Source organism: Danio rerio, chromosome 16 (assembly GCF_052040795.2).
Source record: "Danio rerio strain M-AB ecotype USA chromosome 16, GRCz13ab, whole genome shotgun sequence".
Classification (NCBI taxonomy): Eukaryota; Metazoa; Chordata; class Actinopteri; order Cypriniformes; family Danionidae; genus Danio; species Danio rerio.
Window position 1 is genome coordinate 35,488,725 of NC_141036.1, and position 22,464 is coordinate 35,511,188.

Genomic DNA, 22,464 nt, shown 5'->3' on the forward strand with positions numbered 1-22,464 from the left:
AACAATTTAATTTTTTTTACTTTCTTTTCTCGTCGTGGAAAAAGACGAGAAAAGAAAGTAAACATGGAAAAAAGAAAGACATTGGGATAAAAAAGTGTAGAGGCTCTACTGAAAAGAAAAACGCAAAGGAAGGATACAGGAAGGAAAAAAATCAGGTAAGGAAGAAAAGGAAAACAGAAAACGAAATTCTAAAAGGAAACAGGATTCGAAAGAAAAAATGTGGAAAGACAAGAGGAAAATATGATAAAGGGCAAAAGAAAAGTTGAAGAAAACAACAAGAGAGAACAAAAGCAAATAAATACAGAAAGGGAAAAGAAAAAAATGGGATAGAAAAGAAAAGAAAAAGGAAACAGAAAAAGTAAATAGAAGAAGATAATTCTGGAAAGCATAGCAGAAAAATAAAATGTAATTTACAAACAAAAATAAATAAACAAAATAAACAGCAGTCGAGAGCATAAAACACAAGACCAATAACTTTTGGATCCTTAACAAGTGGGCACACATGTAAACTGTTGTAATTCCTACAGCGTTCACCTGATTTGGATGTAAATACCCTCAAATTAAAGCTGACAGTCTGCAGTTAAAGCATGTCTTGCTTGTTTCATTTCAAATCGAGTGGGTTGGTGTATAGAGCCAAAAATGTTAGAATTGTGTTAATGTCCAAATATTTGTACACCTAACTGTATACCGAGGAATTAAAAGGTATTAATAGAAGTAATACAAAGATAAATGAAATAAAAAACAGTAAACTGTAAAGAGAAGATACCAGAAAATGAAATAAAACAGTCAAAATTAAGAAAAGAAAAAATGAAAGGAAAAGCTGTCAGAGGAAAAGAAAGGTAAAGATAAAGAAAAAGAAATTAAAGAAAGTGGGAAAGGGAAAAAGCAAGAATAGGAAACAAACAATGAATGGAAAAAGAAGGCAAATGTGTATAATTAAAAAAGAAAAAGAAGGAAAAATAAAGAAAAAGACAAAAAAGGCATAAAGGAAAAGGTAAAACATAAAAAGGAAAAGAAAGGAGCAGTGAAATGTTCTTAAAGAAAAAATAAACATAAGCCATTAAAATGAAATCAATTGCAGTAAAGATGTCTTACAGGAGTCTGTGTGGGATTCTCTGCTTCCACTTCACCACATTTACAAACACAAGCGATTCCCCGAGGAGCTTTTATTATAGACAAACACTTCTGCTTCTACAGCATAACTATGTGTAAACCCACACTTATTCTCTACGAGCATTTAGAAACACAGCCTCATACGCAGTAGAATAAACTTTTAGAGTCTGGAGCCTCCCCAAAGCTTAAAGTGTGTGCGTATGTGTGTGCGTGTGTGATGTCTGCTGTCCTCGATACAGGCTACCTGCTGCTTTAGGCTGATTTTCACCCTGCTTATCTCTGGTTTACATGGGACACAGGTTTTAGGGAGCTTTTATTGTGCACTGTATACACAGCCTTGGAAAAAAAAAAACTTAAGAGACCACTTCAAAGTTCTCTGTTAATAGGTATGTGTTTTGTTTTATCCTGATAAATTAATTTCAGATATGCAATTATGATCATTTAGAGCATACACTCACCAGCCATTTTATTAGGTACATCTTACTTGTTTCTGGTTGGACCCCCTTTTGCTTTCAGAACTGCCTTAATCCTTTATGGCATAGATTCAACAAGGTAATGGAAATATTCCTCGGAGATTTTGGTCCATATTTATCACGCAGTTGCTGCAGATTTGTCGGCTGCACATCCATGATGCAAATCTCCCATTCAACCACATCCCAAAGGTCCTCTATTGGATTGAGAAATGGTGACTGTGGAGGCCATTTGAGTACAGTGATATCATTGTCATGTTCAAGAAATCAGACTGAGATGATTCACGCTTTATGACATGGCGCATTATCCTGCTGGAAGTAGCCATCAGAAGATGAGTACACTGTGGTCAAAAAGGGATGAACATGGTCAGCAACAATACTGAAGCGTTGACACAATGCTCAATTGATACTAATGGGCCCAAAGTGTGAAAAAGAAAATCACCCATACTATTACACCACCACCACCACCAGCCTGAACCGTTAATACAAGACAGGATGGATCCATGCTTTCATGTTGTTGACAAAAAATTCTGACCTTACCATCAAAATTTTGCAGCAGAAATAGAGACTCATCAGACCAGGCAACATCTTTACCAATCTTCTGTTGTCAAATATTGGTGAGCTTGTGTAAATTATAGTCTCAGTTTCCTGTTCTTAGCTGACAGGAGTGGCACTCGGTGTGGTCATCTGCTGCTGTAGCCCATCTGCCTCAAGGTTCGACATGAAAGGGGCTTTTGACAGCCTAGCAAAGAGAGAGAACCATGCTCATTGTTCACATTAACACACTCATAATATTATAAAAATACAATATTAATAATAATATTATTAAAATTACCTGCAATTTTCCGGAAAGGTGTGTATGTGTGAACAGGCCCTTTTTGAAAATACCGGTAAATTCGTTCTGGCTATTTTCTGGAAAGAGAAGCTGTAAGATTACCGGTAATTTGCTGGAATGCTGTACTGTGTTTGCCGGATTGAGCGCGTGCACGTGTAGAATTGTTTATGAGAATAAAAGCCTTTGAATATTTTTCCAGACACATTTAGCTGCTAGATGTTAGTCAGATAACGTTTATATGTTCATCTTAATGCCAACCGTGTAAATAATTATCGATAAGATGCTTATTATAAGCCGTTGTTTGTTTACCTTCAAGCTTTGCGTGTGCCTGTGAAACAGCCTGTGAGCGCCAGCACACAGACATTTCATGTACATCTCGACATGCGAAAGTGTTTCTCTATGTGTTTTCACCGGAGTTGTTCACAATACTGATCCATCCACAGAGTTTGTAATTTAGTCAAATGTTTACGAATACAAGCCCAGCCGTTTAGAGCTCATTTCTGGTTATTGATGTCAGAATTTACCAGTATTTTGGAATGGGTGTGTGAATGCTCTTTTCTGGAAAAATTCCGAAATGTCCTCGCCTGTGTGAACAGCGCTTTTTTGTCGTTCCGTAAATTTTCCATATATTTACCGGTATCACTGTGTGAAAGGGGCTTAAGATTCTTCTTCCGTTTTATTCAATAGTTTTATGATTGATATGAGCATATTTATAAAAGCTCAAATAAGATTGTTGTAAATTTGACTCAAATTATATAATAATTGCTGGTTAAATGTGTTCATTTTTATCATATAATATATTTTCCATGCATAAAATCACTTGTATTCAATTCAATTGTATGATGGTTGATCTGTATATTCTAAAAGCAGTGTAAACTAGATTATTGTAAATTTGACAATAGTAATTTTTTTAAATTATTTATATGTTAATATGAGATTTTTTCTATCAGACAATATCTTTTCTATTCTCCACTGTAAAAATTCTAACAATATTATTATTATTGTTGTTATATTTTATAAGGGATTATTTTATTGTTTTATCATGTAAATGTTGTTTATCATGTTTATCATGTATTGTTTTATCAAGTAAATATAAATAGCAGTGCAAATTAAGGTCACACTTTACAATAAGGTTCATTAGTTAATGTTATTTAATGCATTTACTAAGATGAACAAACAATTTACTACTGTATTTGTTCATGTTAGTTAACGTTAGTTAATGGAAATACAATAGTTAATTGTTAGTTCATGTTAACTCACGGTGCATTGTAACAAGCATGGATTTGGATGTTAATAATGCATTAGTAAATGTTCAATTATGATTAATAAATGCTGTACATGTGTTGTTTATGATTAGTTCATGTTAGTAAATGCATTAACTAATGAACCTTATTGTAAAGTGTTACCCAAATTAATGTAACTTGTAAAGTTAACATAATGATATAAAAAAAAAAATCTTGTTTCTGTCCAATATTACATGTTCCATGCATACTGCCACTATAAATAAAAGTTATTTTTTGAAGAATTTGACATCTGGCCCTTCACTTTACCATAACCCTTACTTTTGCCATTTGTAGGTTTTAGTAATTGTTTTGGCTTTATTTTTTAAGATCTAAAGGTCTCAAATTTCAAATAAAAATACAGTCATTTAGAGCAGTGTTTTTTGTTTTGTTGTAATCAAAATCATGTTTTTTTTTTTATGAATCATTTATTTCTTAACTCTTAAGATGTTAAAACGTTGGTATTGTGTCGTTTACTGAATTAACATTTAAAATGTCTGAAAAAATGTGTAATTTTTGCAACAAAAAAAAATATTAATAATAAATGACCAAAAAATATTTTAATTTGTCATTTCTAGTTTACAGATCACCCAAATGCATAATTTAGAAAAAAGTTGAATTATCAAGAGTCTTCAAACATTCAACATTACAATTATTTATGACAGATATTTATTTATCTGGAATATTTTTAATTGACCTAATGTCATTTTCTGTAAATAAATGCTGAATTTAATTTTTTTCTTATTTGAAATGTTATTACATTATCAGTAGTTCATAAAATAAGTACCAAAAAGAATATTTAGCTCAAAACATGTATCTGCATGTATTTATTTTTATTTTTTCCCAGAGCTCTTTAACTCATAAATGGCCCAAAACTGACCAAGAATTTCCAAAACATATGATATGTCAAATGATATCAGACGCCAGATTTGCTCCGTACCCTCTATTGTGTCTGCCCCTCCCCCAAAAAATATTATGCAGACGGGACTCATGAATATGCATGATTATTTTGGGATGAATAAATTCATAGCATTTGAGTTTTTTCTTTTTTTTCCACAAATAATTCAGCACTCGCGACTCTTTGAAATTCAAAGCTTGCACAGCATGCGCACGCAATTGATTTGGAAAAAAAAACATTCAAGAAAATAAAACAGTGATAAAAAGTAATGATTTACAAACTGAGCTGGTGCATGAGATGCTGCTGCTGCTTCTTATAATTTTGTAATTCGGTATTTTTATATTTATGCAGAAGCCTGAAGGAGGTTTGCTGACTTGGCCATTTCCTCAATAATAATCTTGTCTTATCTCTTCATTTAGTCTGTTTTTGTGCCACCACACCTCATTATTCCTTCTCCCCTCTGCTTACACTTCCCTGAAAAGCTCCCAAATAACCCTGAAGTGCCTATTCACCATATTAATGTTGTGCTGGAGCAACAAAGGCAGAGAAGAGCAAAGGAAGGTGGGAGTGTGGTGAAGGGGGGGCTTTATATATGCTCAATGACAAAAGAGCTGGCAGGTCTGAAAGCAGTCTGGACCATCACACAAAAACAGGCTTTACCAACACATCACTTTTACTTCTAACACACCATTACGGCCAACACAAACAAAAGCAAAGCATACGGTAGGTCTCCATATGGGACAACTACAACTACAAAATATCAGCTAAATATTATGTGTCTTTTGATTTTTCCTGTTTATTAAAATTATATTTTATATTTTCTTCAACATAATAATTTGGGTGTACAAATTTTAAACTGATTTCTAAAGTTTTTTGTTTATTAGTTCCAGTTTTGGCTTTGGCAATGACTAAACTAATGTATATGCACACATACAGTATATTATGGTAAAGTCCTAAAGAAATTATTAATTAAAAAAAGATCTGAGTGGGGTGTACTCATGTATTATTTCAATATCTTTATTTTCAACTATATCAACTATGTATGTACAGTATATCAAATATAGTTCATAGTAAAAAAAAAAAACAGAGAATGTGGATAAAGATCTAAGCCATTATTTAAAAGAAAATAAATGTATTGTATTTATGTACAATAAATATATTTCAAATGTTTTCATGTATGTAATATAATAATATTAATAATAATAATAATAATAATAATAGTATCAATTAATCAATAAATCAATCCTTTATTTGTCACACACACTTTCATGTCGTGAAATACAATCCTTCCACTTTTTTTTTTTTTTTTTTTTTACCATATGGGTCACCCCTGTTGAGTGTCTATTCTGGTTTTGTGGGCAGTAAGGGGGACAATTATACTGCCACTGTACAGAAATATTTAATGCAAGATCTAGATTTAATTTAGTCGCTATCAGTGTGAAACAAACTGGCAGCCCCAGAGGTCTGACATTGTCTGATAAGAACCGTGCCACCAGAACACCCCAAAACACACACAAACATACACACACACACACACACCTGACACTGGCACCTATGAATGGTGAACATCCACCAGAGGCAATGACATGTAATAAAAGAGATCCCCAAACTGGTGGTCTTCAAAATGGTCTGCGAGTTGAATGAGTGAATTATGAAATAATTAATTTTGAATTTGAATAATTATTAATTAATTATAATACAGGTCCCTGCTAGAATTAGCATGATTATTTTTTATGTTGAATTATTACATCCAGAACTTGTCATCTTATGCTCAGTTAGTTTAAAAACACTGACAAATGGATCCAACACATTTGTATCAGTTATTAATTATACCTTATACTGTATATCAGTTGTAACACTTTAAGTTGTGTTTTGCATGTGCTTTTGTCATTTACAGTTAAACAGATTTAAATTTAAACACTTTATAGGGCTAAATTTTTATTTCACTTATACTAAATTTTCATTTTAATTATTTTTTTTATTTTAATTAATTTTCAATAAATTTCATTTAAACATTAGTTTGAGTTTTAAGCTTTCGTGATAAGCTTTCCAGCATTTTATTAATAGTTTTTAAAAAGTTATTAAAATGGTTTTAGTATTTTTACTACATAAATTATTTTAGTTTCAGTATATAAAAGTTTAAGCCTCCCCCCACTTTATATCAGATTATACAAATCTATATAGAAATACACACCTCTTCACCCTTGTGTATTACTCCGGCCACATACAGCGACAAGCAGAGGACACTCTACAGTTTGACAAATATTGCTGCTGTTGGACAAAATAATGTACTTTTGAGGCGTTTTAGTCGCGCATGTAGTTGTTTAGGTAGCAAATATGTTTATTTATAAGTTTATTTTTATGTTTATTTATAAAACTAAAGTTATCACCTATTTTAAATATTTATTCATTTCAGAGAGACAGCACGTCTGCGGCCATTAGCCTGTCATTGATTAGAGCAAAGACAGTTGATGTTGTCCATCCACAAGATGGCGACAGAGATCGAATAAGAAGCCCTTAAAAACAGAATAATTTCTTACTACAACGGATCAAAACATTATTATACTGGTAAGTGACTTTCTAAGTCGATCTCTCTCTTTTGTATATTGTATATTGTAGTGCTGTATTTATACCATAGTAATTGTAGTGTATTGAGTGTGAGATTTGTATAACCGTGAGTTTAACCCTGAGTTTTTGGTTTGCCCTTTGTTTGTTTCTAATGAGTCTCTTGTTTTCATTACTGCAGACTTGTCCAGTAAAAAGAAAGGAGAAAGAAGAAATGCCTGCATTTGTTTTTCGTTTTATCGAAAACACAACAGTAATCTGGTAGTGTTTGTGCTGCTTTGGCTTTTTTAGAGATAACTATTGTGATTTCCCAGTTGCAACAGAGAAATACTGGGAAATCTCTCTAGACTGATGGCATTTCATGTTTTTCAGCCTTATAATCTTAAAATTTGAGCAAAATCTCCTGTTTTGTCATCACTTTAGATATTACGCTAGAGAATCATTCAAATACTAGCTCATGACGTTGGTGAATTAGTAACGGTTTCTGCTGTTCTGAAGTCAGCTGCGGATCTGAATGAATAGCAGAAGAAAGTAGTTCCTCGAACAAAAGGGTTTTTAGACTCTCCATGTTTGATTTTCTTTTTTATATATACACGAGTATAGCATCAAACTGTTGTATAAATGCAATATCACACTCGTAGCAGTGCAATATGGCTGTATATCATCACTGGTGGGACACTAAGGCACTTGGCCTATGCTGATATACAGCCACATCGCACTGCTACGATATATATTAAAAATTCACATTGAGAATTAAAAGCCATCTAACATTAATTTATAAAGTGATTAAATTAATTAATTAAATTAATATTTTTAATGTTAAATGTCAAATCCTAATAGCAGATATTTTTAGTATCAAAATGTATCGAAGCTGAGATTCAAAACACCACAAAGAAATAACTGAACCTGTTCATTCCATGCAAGTCCATCCAAAACAATCACATTACACTAAAAGAAGACAAAAGGTTCGAGATGTGTGTACAGCATGTCTATAAGACACACTCGAAACGCAGCAACACATGCCAGCAAGCAATCCTACAATGCAACTGCATAATAAACAACCACACCAGCAAACAAAGCAGGCGTCCATTGTCCAACGACTGTCTTATCAGTCCACTCAATAGTGATTTTGCAGAGCGCTGATAGCACACAATGAGAAAGGAAAGCATCAAGAATGCAGTGCTCATTATCACCGATGTGTGTGTGTATGGAGCTTAATGTATTCTGGCAGCCATGTGCTAGGCAGTGTGTGTGTATCCTAATGTATTCTTCCAGCCGGGCCACTTAGCATGCGCTACAGGTCTCCTTTGTCCCCCGAGACAGTGATGAACGAGTACTTCTCTCACATAAAGACCTGGGAGTTTCACCCAGCAAACACTCGCACGCACACACTCCACAAGTGAAGTGACACACTCCGATGAGCTATAATTAAAATGGGCCTGAAATAAACATATTCGGCTGACAAACGGGGCTCGAGATGCTCCTGTGTGAAGAAGCGTAAGACATATGGCCTGTGTTACATGCGGCCTCGCACATATACATATGTATGATCGCATGTGCGCTGCTGTCTGTATAGATAGAGGCTGACTAATGTACTGTACAGCAGCACAGTTCACTAATCTTTCAATAATAGAACATACAGGAACATACAAAACGCTTGTAAGGGTGCTGTAGGTACTGAGCGGATGAATAAACGAACAGTGTGGAGAATATATTGCACGCATATGGATACTGCGCATTCATTGATATTGTTGTGGTGTAATTGATCACTTATTTATTACTATTATTATAGAATACATTAATCTGAAGATGCATATTTATGAAGATAATTATCATGTTTAATAAAGCTTAATCCTTTTTAAAATAATTCACAACTTAATATAAATTGTATGTACAATTTATTTTGTTATTGTATGTGCTTCTGTCATTTAAAAGTAAACAGATTTTTAATTTAAATATTATTTTACATATACCAAATTTTCATTCTAATATCAATTATCAAAAATAATTAATTTTATTTTAGCTTGAGTTCTGTATAATTTAAGTTAAATATATTTGAAAATAAAATCTTAAAGCTGAGAAGAAAAAAATGTAGCCTAGAGACCAAAGAAAAAAAGGTTTGACATGACTAAAGCAAAAGGCAGCTGAAAAAACAATAACAGTTAAAGTGTGGTATATCAAGGCTTAATCAAATTCAACTTCAGTTGCTTGCTTCACTTGTGATGAAAAGTGTGGAAATGTGTGTTTTTATAATTAGTCTCTGTTGTGGACATTATTGCAGAGCTCTGGGATGTTTTAGCGCCTGAGGTGCAGCATCACACACTTAGGTCTGTTAATAAGCTGTCCACAAGCACAACATCTGGACCCGTTCTGCTATTTTTAACTGTCTATCTCTCTTTTCTCAACATGAAAACTTTGATATCTTACTTTCTTCAAAGAAAGTATGGCATGTGAGATATTATATTCTAATAAATTCAACTTCATCAACTGCTTCAGTTCAAAAACTGTCATTTTACGCACAGTAGGGTGGAAGTACAGAATAAGATCTGCCAACATGCTGTTTCATGTAGAGGGTTGTGTCTCAATCCTCTCTCTTTACACTGGCAAGTGAACCATTTCTAGCAATGTCCAATTATCAAAATATTCCAGCCAACTCCATAGAATGAACTTACAGCATTCACTGTCCAGAATTGGTGTAAAATTATCAGCGCTTTCTGCAGGTCAAGGCCCAACCTCTGAAACATTTAGTGACATACTAAATATTAACAAGTGTTTTATTTTTAATTACATACAGACATAAAGTCTACCAATGTGCAGATTGGAAACAGAGAGATGACAGGATGCTGTAAGGATAGTAGTCAGCTCACCTTTCTGCAGCATCAGTGCTTCCTGAGGTCAGTTCATAGAGTAATGTCACTCAGCCAGCCATGATCTGGACAACAAACAAAAATTAGTAGACACAGGTAAAACAATGAGGGTGACAAAGAGGCAAATGATATTCACAAGTGTCCTATAGTATATGATTTAAGAATTCCCAAAGCAAGAAATTATGAAAAATGAATTTTTTAAAGGCAACACAATCATTACAAATGCATCATTAACAGAAAAGCCTAAATAATCAATCGTGTAAGGTTTAAAGGATGCAGGTTTTGTGGTTTACTGTCCTTATTTTTTAAGTTTTGTTATACTAATGAGTATGTTTGAGGTTGTGCCATATCACAAACATGAGCATCTTACAGAGACCTGGAAGGAACATGATGGTGGGGAAAAAATGGGTGGAAGAAAAAAAACTTTAAGTTTCTTTTGCAAAGAAGTTTTGAAGCAAATTAATCTCTCGTTTCGGTTTGTTTTGTTTGATAGCAGAGGTGGTTCTTTAAACACTTTAATGCACAGATATATAATAAAAGCATTCATATACTTTAGTAACTGTTTGTGCTCATTTAAGAGGAAATTAGTATAAATGCCACATGCAGGATAAACATGTTTACATATTATTAAGTGTATTTGTCAGTTTAAACACACACCCAAATTCCAAAGTGTCCTGCAATTTTACTTCTCCTTAAATGGAGTGTACAGAAGGCGATCTAGGACCAGTTTATCATACGGAACGCGTCCGTCAGTCAGTCCGGATTAAGAGGTTGCATATGAAGGGTAATGATCGACGCACAGCTTTAATGGAAAGAAGGTGAATGCAGACATTTTTACATTAATTTCAACATACTTTCAAGATTAAAATTGTGGGAAAAATATGGAAAAATAGTTTATTATAGGTTGATAGTGGGATAGAATGGTAAAATATGGTAATCTTGGGAGAGTTGACATGTATGAAGTGAACGGGAAATGTTTGTCAAATAACAGTTATAACGAGATAATGCAAAACTTCTTTGCAAGGGAACACAAAAACGTAATATATATATATATATATATATATATATATATATATATATATATATATATATATATATATATTCTCCTATCACCAGTTTTTTTTCTTCCACCCATTTTTCACCCATCATCACGTCCCTTCCGGGTCTCCGTAGCATCTTGACTTCAAGATGCTGTCAAAATAATAAATAAAAATTTCTTATGATTTGTGTGGCCACTTGTAAACCACTGCCTTGAAACACAAACTTACAAAGTCATTTGAAATTTGTCTCATTAGGATGCCAGATCTGAATAACGTCAAATTTACTCTCAGCTTCATAGATGCTGGATTAGAAACACCATGCTTGAGCAGTAATTTGTTTTTTGTGCAAACATGGTGCAATCCATTCATAACTGCATATAAATATTCATACATTTTTAAAAAAATCTAAATATTAAAAACTTTCAAATATTTAAGATTATGATGACCGTTAAATGCGTCATAACAGTCTTGTGAAAAGGTTCCATAAGAATAATCATAAGACTTTGTGTCTATCTTTATGCAAAGGGCACAGTCATTAAACTGGCATGGTAAATTTTACAAAGGTTGTCATGAATTTTTTTCTTTCGCTTTTCTGTTAGGTGACATCTCTGCCACAGACACTACAAGCATCACCATATACTTTAGAATTTATTTAGATAAACACTGAATCCAATGGTGTGCCTTGGAACCCTTTCCAAACCCTGCGTCCTTACAAACTCTGCTTTTCTAGCCATCAACTTACGAGTAAGTAAAGCAACATGGCACCTGCCTAAGGTTTCAGACACAGCCTATATATGTTTTGAGCTTGAGTTGACGGAAATGCATTACGTATTTTAAAGTGCCGCAGTCATTCCCTCCTCGTTTCTCCTTAGGGCATCCCACACTTTTTTCTCCGAGAGCAGTCTGGGCAATTATTCCAATTAACTACAGAGCGAAGTTATTAAGCATATGCACAGATCACTGAGGGAGAATTTCACCAGGTGTTTCTCTCTCTTTAGCCTCCTCTGGGCCTGCTCCACCATTTAGAGGGGGGAAAGAGAAACAGAGTGTGGAATTTCTCCGTCCTGCTCGTGTCAGACTCTATCGTTTGTCTCTCAGGGACAGCAGATGCTCACTCGGTAATTATTTTCGGTGTGGAAGCTGGCGGCTGACAGAGTAGATGTGCATCACTCTAAATTGGCTGGGAGTGACCCCTGGCCATCCAGGAGCACACGGGGCCAGCAGAGATGGAGGAGAGGGGAAGCGAAGGAAGACAGAGGTCCTGGCGTACTAACAAGCAGCCAACTCAGGACACCGAGGGCCGCAAGCATCAGTCCGACCTGCAGAAACTTTATTCTTTCTCTGTGTCTGCCTCCTCTTTTCTTACCATTACATTTCTCGATTGTTCTGCCTTCCTCTGACTAACAAGCAGTTGAATGTGTATATGGGATCATTGGCCAGCTCAGCATCACTCACTTGTGCTTCCCAACAACATAACAAGGATAAATTTGACCACTTGCTACAACCTAAACAGAGCGGAACTCACCTGTTCATACTGGGGGAAGGAATTGCACTCAGAAAAGGAGGTATTTGTTTGCACTCTGCTTGTTTTGTTTTAGAAACTATGCAACAGACTGAACCTAGCCAAAAAATTGTGTTGAACTGACTTTTCTTTGTGCAATTCTGCAAGAGTAACAGAGGCTAGCTAGAAGAAGCAGTGCAGGTAAACCTATCCCTCCTGGCCTCAAGACACACTTGAAACTGATGCTAGAGGCTGAGACCTTTAGTGTTGCAATCAGAAATGGTGCCGTAACCCAGATAGGCATTCTGTATGGGGGATGAAAGTTAAATACCTGGATATACAGTCCCTGACAAAAGTCTTGTCGCTTATCTATTTTGTAGGAACACCTGCTATTAATTTGACTTTTAATTAATCAATCTGTGTTAGAAATAGCTCATATGAAAAGCTAAAAACCGTCTCAAATGATGTTTAATGCACAATAAATTTGTTTCAGTGAAAAATGATTTATCATTTAATAAAGACAGAAAGGTCAAATTTCGGCAAGACGAAAGTTTTGTTGCCTATACAGAATACATTTACTGCAAATCTGAAATTTATTTTGTTAGCAAATTAAGTAGTGTTGCCGTGAGATCCAAATTTGATATCTTGTATGACTTCCATGAGCTTGAAGGACTGCATACATGTGGTTTGGCAAGTATTCATACAATTTATTGATGAAGTCATTGAGAATGGCAAAGAAGGCAGTCTTGCATGTTCTTCAATGGCACCATCCTGCTGCAGAATTTGGCCTCTTTTATGATTGAGAACATAAGTGGTAGCTAAGATTTCTTGTAATTTTAGACTATTGATGTTATCTTCCACCCTGCAGATCTCTCGCACACCCCCATACTGGATGTAAGCCCAGACCATGATTTTTCCACCACCAAACTTCACTGTTTTCTGGGTGAATCTCGGATCCATGTGGGCTCCAGTAGGTCTCCTCAATATTTGCGATGACTGTGGTGTATTTCAACAGAAGATTCATCTAATAAAAATCCACCTTCTGCCACTTTTTCAGCATCCATCTTTTTAGCAGGCTGTGGGCCTTGGCAAATACAACATGGTTTTTCAATTGTCTTTTGTTTAGTGCTGGCTTCTGGTCACTGATTTGGCCATGGAGGCCATTTCAAAACAGAATCCAACAAACTATTCTGACACAGATACTTTATGTGAAAGGTGTCATGGAGCTCTGCTGCAGTGGAAAATAGGCTGGCCTTAGATTTTTAAACGGTCCTCTTGAGCAGTTGTCTTGTGGGGTCTGCCTGACCTGGGCTTGTCAAAAAACCTCTCCAGTCTCTTCAAATCCTTTTTTTTATTCTCTGAACTTGACGCTGAGACACATTGAAGGTGTCCGCCACATCAACAGTGAATCTGGTCTTCAGCCTCTTGATAATCAACACTTTACTCTCAGGGTGAATCTTAGACATGTTTGCAGAGGTCTAGTTGCCGTTGATGTGAATCACTAGTGTACTGGGGTTCTTTTTATATTCACCTGAGGCCCAACTGACACTTACTGAATACAAACATTGACTCATGGGTTTTACCAAGCTAGGAATATTAGAATACTTTTTGACAGTATCATTTACATTGAAACATTATTACAAAAGCTGCTGGGATTAAAATGAGCCGTTTCTTGTCAAAAATCTTGATTAGAAATATATTTGAGCAGCACTTCAGGTCAATTTGTACACAAGCGACAAAACTTTTGTCAGGAACTATATTCAAGTAAAGTTCTTTGTCCTTTTAATCAGATGGACAACCCATAAGATTTTTCCTTTCACTTAGAATAGCAACATCTACTTTTATTATAAATTAGGTCTACAGTATTTGGGTATCTGAACTAATAAATCAAACAGATGTTTCCAGAGGTTAAAATTCCAAAACACGCCTATTATACAATCACATTGGACCAACAATAGTCCAAACGTGAGTACCAACTGGAGTGAACATTGCTGGAAATTTTGCATTGGTGTGCAATTTCGAATTTAAAACAACATGAATTTGTTTTGGCTTCATTTTCTTTGGAATTATCCTGTTATTACAACTTTAACACCGCCTTAATGGAGGCCAGATAAGAGCCGTAAGTAAACCTCAATCCTCTTGCCTTAAGGTTTACTGGCGACTGACACAATAGGTTGTAGTTTGTAGTTTCCACCAATCTCCTATAACAAAGATGCCACTTCAAATGCCTTGAGCAGTGCACGGAGAACTAAAGGGGTAGCACTGGTCCAATGACCTGAATGGGAATGTATATATATATATATATATATATATATATATATATATATATATATATATATATATATATATATATACATATTATCTTGCACCACTCTATTAGGCTTTCCACTAGGGGTGCATTCACACCTGTGAATCGATTCAGTAGTTCCGAAACAGAGATTACAAATGTTACATTGTTGCTCTTTGCGCGGTTCGCTTTCACACTGCAAAGTTTCTTATCGGACCAAAATATCTTAAACAAGTCACGTGCGAGTAAACTCTCCTCACATTGGTCAGTGTCAGCGTTTATTTTGCAGAGTCCTGCTCAGCTGTCAGGAGAGGTGGTGGTTTGGTGGTGTTTGACAAGGTGCGCGCGACGTGACTTAAGAGTGAGGAGAGATGCGGTGGGGAGGGGTGAGAAGGGTGCACGAAGTAGCCTATTTGAGGACCTGGATGGAGGCGCGAGATTATCGGGAGATTATCATTTGTTTGCGGGCATCTGGAGACTCGCGAAACTTCCCGCCCTACTCATAATTCTCTCTTTATATAGCCGTATGCCTATTACATATCCATAAAACACAGTGATATAACGGCGCTCAGATCGGATCGCTTTCTCACTACAATCGATCCGCTCCAGAGTTCGTTTCAATCGAGCCGAGACCACCTCATTCAAACGATCTCGGAGCGAGTTATTTGGCGCGGATCCGAGAGCAATTGGTGGTTTCACATATCCCAAACAAACCGTGCTAACTGGGCAAACAAGACAGGTTCTGAAACAAAAGTGTAGGTGTGAAAGCACCCTAAGACTCCTGATTGGCCTAAATGAGATGGGATTTGTTACAAAGTTTTGCAACATCTCTTTCATATACTCTTGACTTTGTTCTGTCCCTAAAACTCTGCTCTAAAACCTATCTCTCTTTTTTTTCCCATGCCTCCTTGTGGACCTCAACAGAGGTTAACTTTTCTGTGTGATCCTGGGTCAGAGTTAAAAGGAGTCACAACATGCTGACATTACAGCAGCATGCAATTATCACCTCTTACTCAGAGATGTCTTTAAACTGGCTGTCCTCTTCTTAGACACATATTTCTGAACAATTATGAGTAATTTCAACATGTTTGAAGTTTGCCCTCAGAAGATCTTGACATCATTAGCATTAATATTAGACAACGGCACAGAGCTGTGATGAGTTTAACCATCTGAGAGTTGAATTCATTAATTGACAGTTATTAACACGCAAAGGTAGCTTGTCCTCTACCAGAACGACACTTTAAATTGATTCTGAGTGGCTCAACCAGACGTTTAATTTGAAGAGGCAGAGTAATTCTCTGAATGTCCTCTTGACAAAATAATTCTCCTCTCTCCCTGAAGGACGTTTGTCCTCTTCAACTACTGAAAACAATTTAAGAGTCCTTCTGATAAAATGAATCAAATGTTGTTTAATTAGTTTAAAGGAGTAGGTGATTTCTGGTTAATTAAGATTCTATTAACAGTAGTGATTCCTCATTAAAAATTGAGCACATTTAACCAAATAATTCCCAGTGCAGATGGTTCTGATGTAGCATGGTGTGCCTTTTTGTCACTCTTAAAAATAGCACCTGTGGGTCCATGAAAAACCTTTAGCAAAGAGGATATATATCATGGTAAAAGCTGCTTCAGGTTATTAAAATGCTCTTCACATCAAGAAATCTTTACAATTTTTTAGGAGAAAAAAAAACTGTTCAATTGGATGATTGATATTACCAAAGTCCCTTTCAAGGAAAGTCTTCAGTGCTCACTTGGTGGCCATATTAAAAGCTCCTCCATGAAGATCCATCCAAAGACCAAGTCCTATCTAAATCAATGGGGAGGTCTAAAATCTTAAAAACTGCTTTCTTAACTCAACAACCTATACAAACCTCTCCCTCAAAGATAAAGATTGATGATTAGTTAATCTGACCGGAAGGCAAGTCTTCCTTCTTTGTGGCGGACATACTAAGCATTGCAATTTACCCCATTCACTGTAATACAAGTGAACCATTTATGAATAGTACTTGATAGCCCCCATCTGGAAGCTTTATTATAAAGCCTGTTGTCAAGTGTCTCTTGCTGGGTAGAGATATGCATCTATATATAAATCAAACATCTAACTTGACTGTTAATCAACAAACCAATCAATAAAAGAGTCAATCAACCAAGGAATGGACATGAAATTTCACAAATATTATATACATAAAAAAAAGTTTTATAATGCTCCTGCATGGTGGCTCAGTGGTTAGCACTGTCACCTCTCAGCAAAACGACGCTGGTTCGAGTCGCGGCTGGGCCAGCTGGCATTTGTGTGGAGTTTGCATGTTCACCTCATGTTAACATGGATTTCCTCTGGGTGCTCCGATTTCCCCCACAGTACAAAAGACAAGCGGTAGAAGTGAATTGGGTAAGCAAAATTGTCTGTAATGTATGAGTGTGTGTGTGAATGCAAAAGTGTATAGGTGTTTCCCAGTAATGGGTTGTGGCTGGAAGGGCATCCGCTGCATAAAACATATGCCAGAACAGTTGGCTGTTCATTTCGCTGCGACGACCCCTGATTGCAGAGACTAAGCCAAAGGAAAAGGAATGAATGAATAGGTGCATCCCAAATTGCATACATATGCACTGTTCTATGCCATTTTGTAGTATAAATAGTGCAAGCAGTGCGTTCACACTGCAGCCTCTAAAAATAATAAGTACACTTTAAATACTCGGATGATGCACTTAATAAACCGTTAAAATTAATTGTGAAATGTTGGACACTTCACTCACTCAACAGCCACTGATTTGCTCATATAGTAGAAGGGGCGGAGCCTTCAGCACTGATGTTGGATTACTTTATTTATTTTGGATTGTTAAAGCAGTATTTTCCTTCGAGAGTGATTACACCTCCCAGTGGTGAATGCGGTTATACACATGGCAGGTATTATTTGTTAGTTTGGTCTTTCATTTAGCTAATTTGGCATTTCATTTGGGATAACACTACATGCATATAGTATACTAGGCAAGAGTAACACATTTTTGTTTTGATCAAATAATGAACAAAGTAATGGGGTTAGACAAACCCTATTTTTTAACCAACAATACACAAGCCTCTCATACAAAGCAGCAGTAAAAGTATGATTGCCGGACCTATGGTTTCTGTGCAGTACTGCCAAAAGTGCCAGGAGTAAAAATTGTATTATTTACCCCACCTGCGGGTCAAGTTGTAACAGTCAGAGGATTAGTAGTAACACGTGCTTATAAAGTCATATTTCACACAATTAATTTAAATCCAATTTACTTTAAATAGTAGCTATATTTTTTTTTATTCTACATAGCACAGTATGCTTATTTATTTATTGGTAGGATAAACAATAAATTTAAATGTATCACTTATTTATTTATTGGATTTATTTGCATTGTTATCCATTATTATACAATTCATTAACATTATAAGCAATAAAAAATCTATATTTTAAAAAATGTAAATATTTTAAAATTTAAAAAAATTTATAATAAAAGTTCTCAACAATACACTCAAAATTAAAAAAAAAATTATTGTATTAGTTTAACTGGTGTCCAACTGTGCAGTGTAGCTACAAAACTGGCAACTTGACCCTGGGCCTAGGGGAGTGCATTTTAATGTACCTATAAAATCAAAATGTACAATTTTCTTATATTTATTAGTGAAATATTGCAGTTCATATTTATCGATGAACATGCATGATGTTGTTTCTTTATTTTCTAGCGCCGACAAATGTATGTTCCCTTCTGCCAGCAACTGTTGGTATTATTGAGGCAAGGGCTGATCCAAACATACAAACATTTGCTCATGGACAAAATCAAACACCACCCCTATATATTTTCTTGATTGAAAAGCCTTTTCACTAAGTTGGGAAGAAAATCACATCTTCCATCACATGGCACCTTCAAGCAAAAAGCTAACATTAAGTCATCAGAAAACAAGGCAAAAGCATTAACTTTACGTAATATATAAACAAAATAATACTCTTATCCTCTTTTTGTCTTCTTTTAATATTAATGTTGCCATAACTTGGTTTCCAAAGCAATATTCCCTGAAAAAAAGCAGCAGCTAACGCAGAATTCCATTTAGAAAAAGTTTAAACATCCACAAAGCTACAATCTATTTTGGCCCTGGCCTGCTCCGGCATCATCCACACTGAAATATAATACCCTCAGAACTCTGGAAGGATTTTCTCCCATTGCATCACAGGGTATGAATTGATGGGCACTATCACATGTGAGCCAAGCAATCGAGTCTAAGATTAGATCCATATGTTCTCAGAGAGCCAGGTCAACTGCAGATACGCATTCGCTGTCTCTCTCTCCTGCTCTGACACCGGGGAATGAATGAGTGTAATTTCGGAGAAAGGGTGAGGGAGAGCCAGAAGGATGGATAGAGAGAGGGAATGAGAGGGAGATAGAAACTTTCCCTTCAAAGTGTGCGGAAATCATTATGGTGCAGAAATCGCGGCATTTGTGGAGAATAAACAATCCGAGTTCTGTAAAGTAGCCCTGACAGAAAATAACATTCGGGAAATTATTCTGAAACCCGGGTCGATAAAAGTAAATAAACAGCATGTGCTCTTAGTTTTTTGCTCTGTAGGTACAAAGACATTTCAGGAGATTACTACTGTATTTATAAAGCTGGAATGGGGTACATTACACAAAAAACAAACAAAAAAAAAAACACTCAATGCTATTTATAAGCAGTGGTGTAAAATATCAAATTACAAATACTCAAACTACTGTAATTAAGTAGTTTTTCTCAGGAATTTTACTTTTTAAGTATTTTTTAAAATGTGTACTTTTACTCTGAGTACATTTTTAGTTCTGTATTTGTACTTTTACTCCACAACTTTCCCTCAACATGCAGTCACTATTTTATTTCTTCTCGTCTATGGTACAATTGCACAATCGCACATCTATCGGATGGGACGTTAAACCGAGGTCCTGACTCTCTGTGGTCATTAAAAATCCCATGGCACTTCTTGTAAAAAGCAGGGATGTAATTTCGGTGTCCAAGCCAAAGTCCCTCAATTTGCCCTTACAAGCTTGGCCTCCTAATCATCCCCATCCACCTTATTGGCTCTATCACTGTCTCTTCATTCCACCAATAGCTGGTGTGTGGTGAGCGCACAGGCGCCGTTGTCCTGTGGCTGTCGTTGCATCATCCAAGTAGATGCTGCACACTGATGGTGGTGTGGAAAGACCCCCCTCAATTGTGAAGTGCTTTGGTTGTATGGCCATACACAGTAAATACGCTATATAAATACACACCACATTACATTACATTACACATAGAAGTAGAGGTAAATCGCATCATAATGAACTACCACAAGACATGGGCGACTTACAATTGCAGCAAACTGTTTGGAAGCATTAAAAGTGTCTGAGATGTCCAAAATCTTTACATGTATTCACTCAGAGACTGTTTAGATGCATGTCACTGATGAGAAAATGACAGATATTTACTGTATGATGACCGAAATGGCCTGAAACAACGCGCAGGCACAAGACATCAACATGACGTCAGATTGGAGTTGTACCCCAACTTGGTGGGGATGTTACATTTTGTTTGGAAATGAAAATTGGGTTGACGTCAGAACTCAACGTCAGCTCAAAGTCAATGTCCAACGACCAAACTAAAATCAATCCAATATCAACATCTAATAATGTTACACCTTGATGCTGTGTGGATGTTACCACTATGACGTCTATCAGACATTGGATTTTAGTTGAAATACCTGACAAATAAATGTCAGTATCTGACGTCAATGATGCTGATTTAAGATGTTCGCTCGACGTTTGATTTTGGTCACTTTCTAACACAACCTAAAATCAACCAAATATCAACGTCATTTTACATCGTTATTGGATGTTTAAAAAAACAATGTCCTTAGACGATGGCTAAATTTTGGTCACTTGACAACACAACCTAAATCTAACCTGATATTAATATCTGATGATGATGTGTGCCTGCTGGGCAATAACTAAATGCACTACAGAATATCACGTTTACACACACATCCACAAATTAGATGTAATGCATCAGCTTTTTATAGCATAATACTACGCACTTCTCTTGAGTACTTTTGAATGGTCTACTTTTTACTCATATACTTTGACTAATTTTTAGGCAAGTAATGGTACTTTTACTTGAGTATGATTTTTCAGTACTCTTTCCACCACTGTTTATAAGTTATATTATTACTGTAAATATTACATTGAGCAGTGTTAAGCCAGTTCTTTAGGTAGGCCTACAGTAAATAGAAAAAAATACAGTAGTCTACTCACTGTGTGATTGTATCAGCTGAACTTCAGCTCTTGGCTTCAAATGCAGTGATGAAGCCTCCAAATTCTGAATGAAGCCCTGAGGAATTATCTGATGTTTCAGCCTGTTTTTAATGAAAAAGGGCCTGTCGTAATAATTGCTGTGATGAAAGGAGCCGTATTAATATAAAAAGTGAGTTATTTGCAAGCTGAGTATTTGTCTGTGTGGCCTGGGAGACACGTAGGATGACTGAGGATGCTTTAAAAGTTCATTTATTTTCCCATTTTCAGCCTGTTTTTAAAACTGAGGGACGTGCACAATGAAAACGTTATCAAACTGCAAACAAATGAAGGCTAATCTGGCTGCTATAGCCGGCAGAATAGGTGGAGAGAGTCAATAGACGTGAGCCGAAAGGCAAGATGAGTTTGATTAGTGAGAAGGACGGCGGTGCATCCAACAGAGAAAATTACCCTCAGGTACACACCACGTGTCCACAGTCACAATCTCATGTAGTCCTGCCTCTAATCTTTCAAACACCTTCATTAAGGATTAAAAGGCCTTTCTATTTGCCTGCAAATGTAATGTGATTTTGAAAATCAGAATCTAATCAAGGTAGCTTTGACCTTTTGGTCCAGTAGAATTATTGTTGGATGAGCAATCTCATTCAGTTAGGCTGGTCATTTATGTTGTTAGTCAGCTTTTAATGGTGGGAGAAGTGTCAAGGGGTTTCTTTTACACACAACGTGGCGGCCTCTTGTGGCGGGAAGTGAAATATACACTGTAGTATACGTTTCAGGTTCCAGTACAGAAAAAAACACAAAAACGTGCACGATTTTATCAGATGATACAATAGTACTTGTGTGTTTGGAGTATCTCTGCGTGAATGTGTTTTATGATCAGTATCATGGTCTCGAATTGTGTATTTCTTTAAGAGGAAATGCTTACCTTCACAACAAAGCCTCGTTATATCGTCAGAGAAAGCGTAAACAGTCACGACGACGTCTACCTTTTGATAGCCAACTATTAATGTTAAATATTAAGACATTATTGAGAAGAAGATAAATGCCTGTTTTAAAACATCTTGGGGTATTGTTTGTTGATCGAACATCAAATTACCTGAATCGGAAGGGCAGCCTGTTGAAGGCAAACATTTGAAGCACATGCGTAACTCAGGCCACTATAACGTACTTCATTAAATAAGACACACTTATCAAAACCTTGGGTCGTAAGATTTTTTTTTTTATCAGCCTTTAGTTAAAATTTTGTATTTTTTGAAAATTATTTACATTAGCCTACATGTTTATTATGTAAACTTTTGCAATATTTGGTTAAATGCACATTGGTTGAAGGTT

The 22,464-nt window shown here is 35.8% G+C and overlaps 1 long non-coding RNA gene across 5 annotated transcripts; it reads right to left on the minus strand.

The window, feature by feature from the left end:
- Window positions 1-1,549: 1,549 nt before the first annotated feature.
- Window positions 1,550-22,324, minus strand: LOC141378224 (uncharacterized). 5 transcript variants are annotated; one of them, XR_015511560.1, is made up of 6 exons: window positions 22,229-22,293; window positions 22,058-22,132; window positions 10,029-10,093; window positions 9,682-9,896; window positions 2,124-2,325; window positions 1,550-1,924 (listed from the first exon to the last, which is right to left on the minus strand). It is a non-coding gene; the product is annotated as an uncharacterized LOC141378224 (long non-coding RNA). The 5 variants fall into 5 exon arrangements; XR_015511561.1 differs by lacking the exons at window positions 1,550-1,924; window positions 2,124-2,325 and adding an exon at window positions 21,136-21,236 and having other exon boundaries at window positions 7,288-9,896; window positions 22,229-22,324; XR_015511558.1 differs by lacking the exons at window positions 1,550-1,924; window positions 2,124-2,325 and having other exon boundaries at window positions 8,060-9,896; window positions 22,229-22,315.
- Window positions 22,325-22,464: the final 140 nt, after the last annotated feature.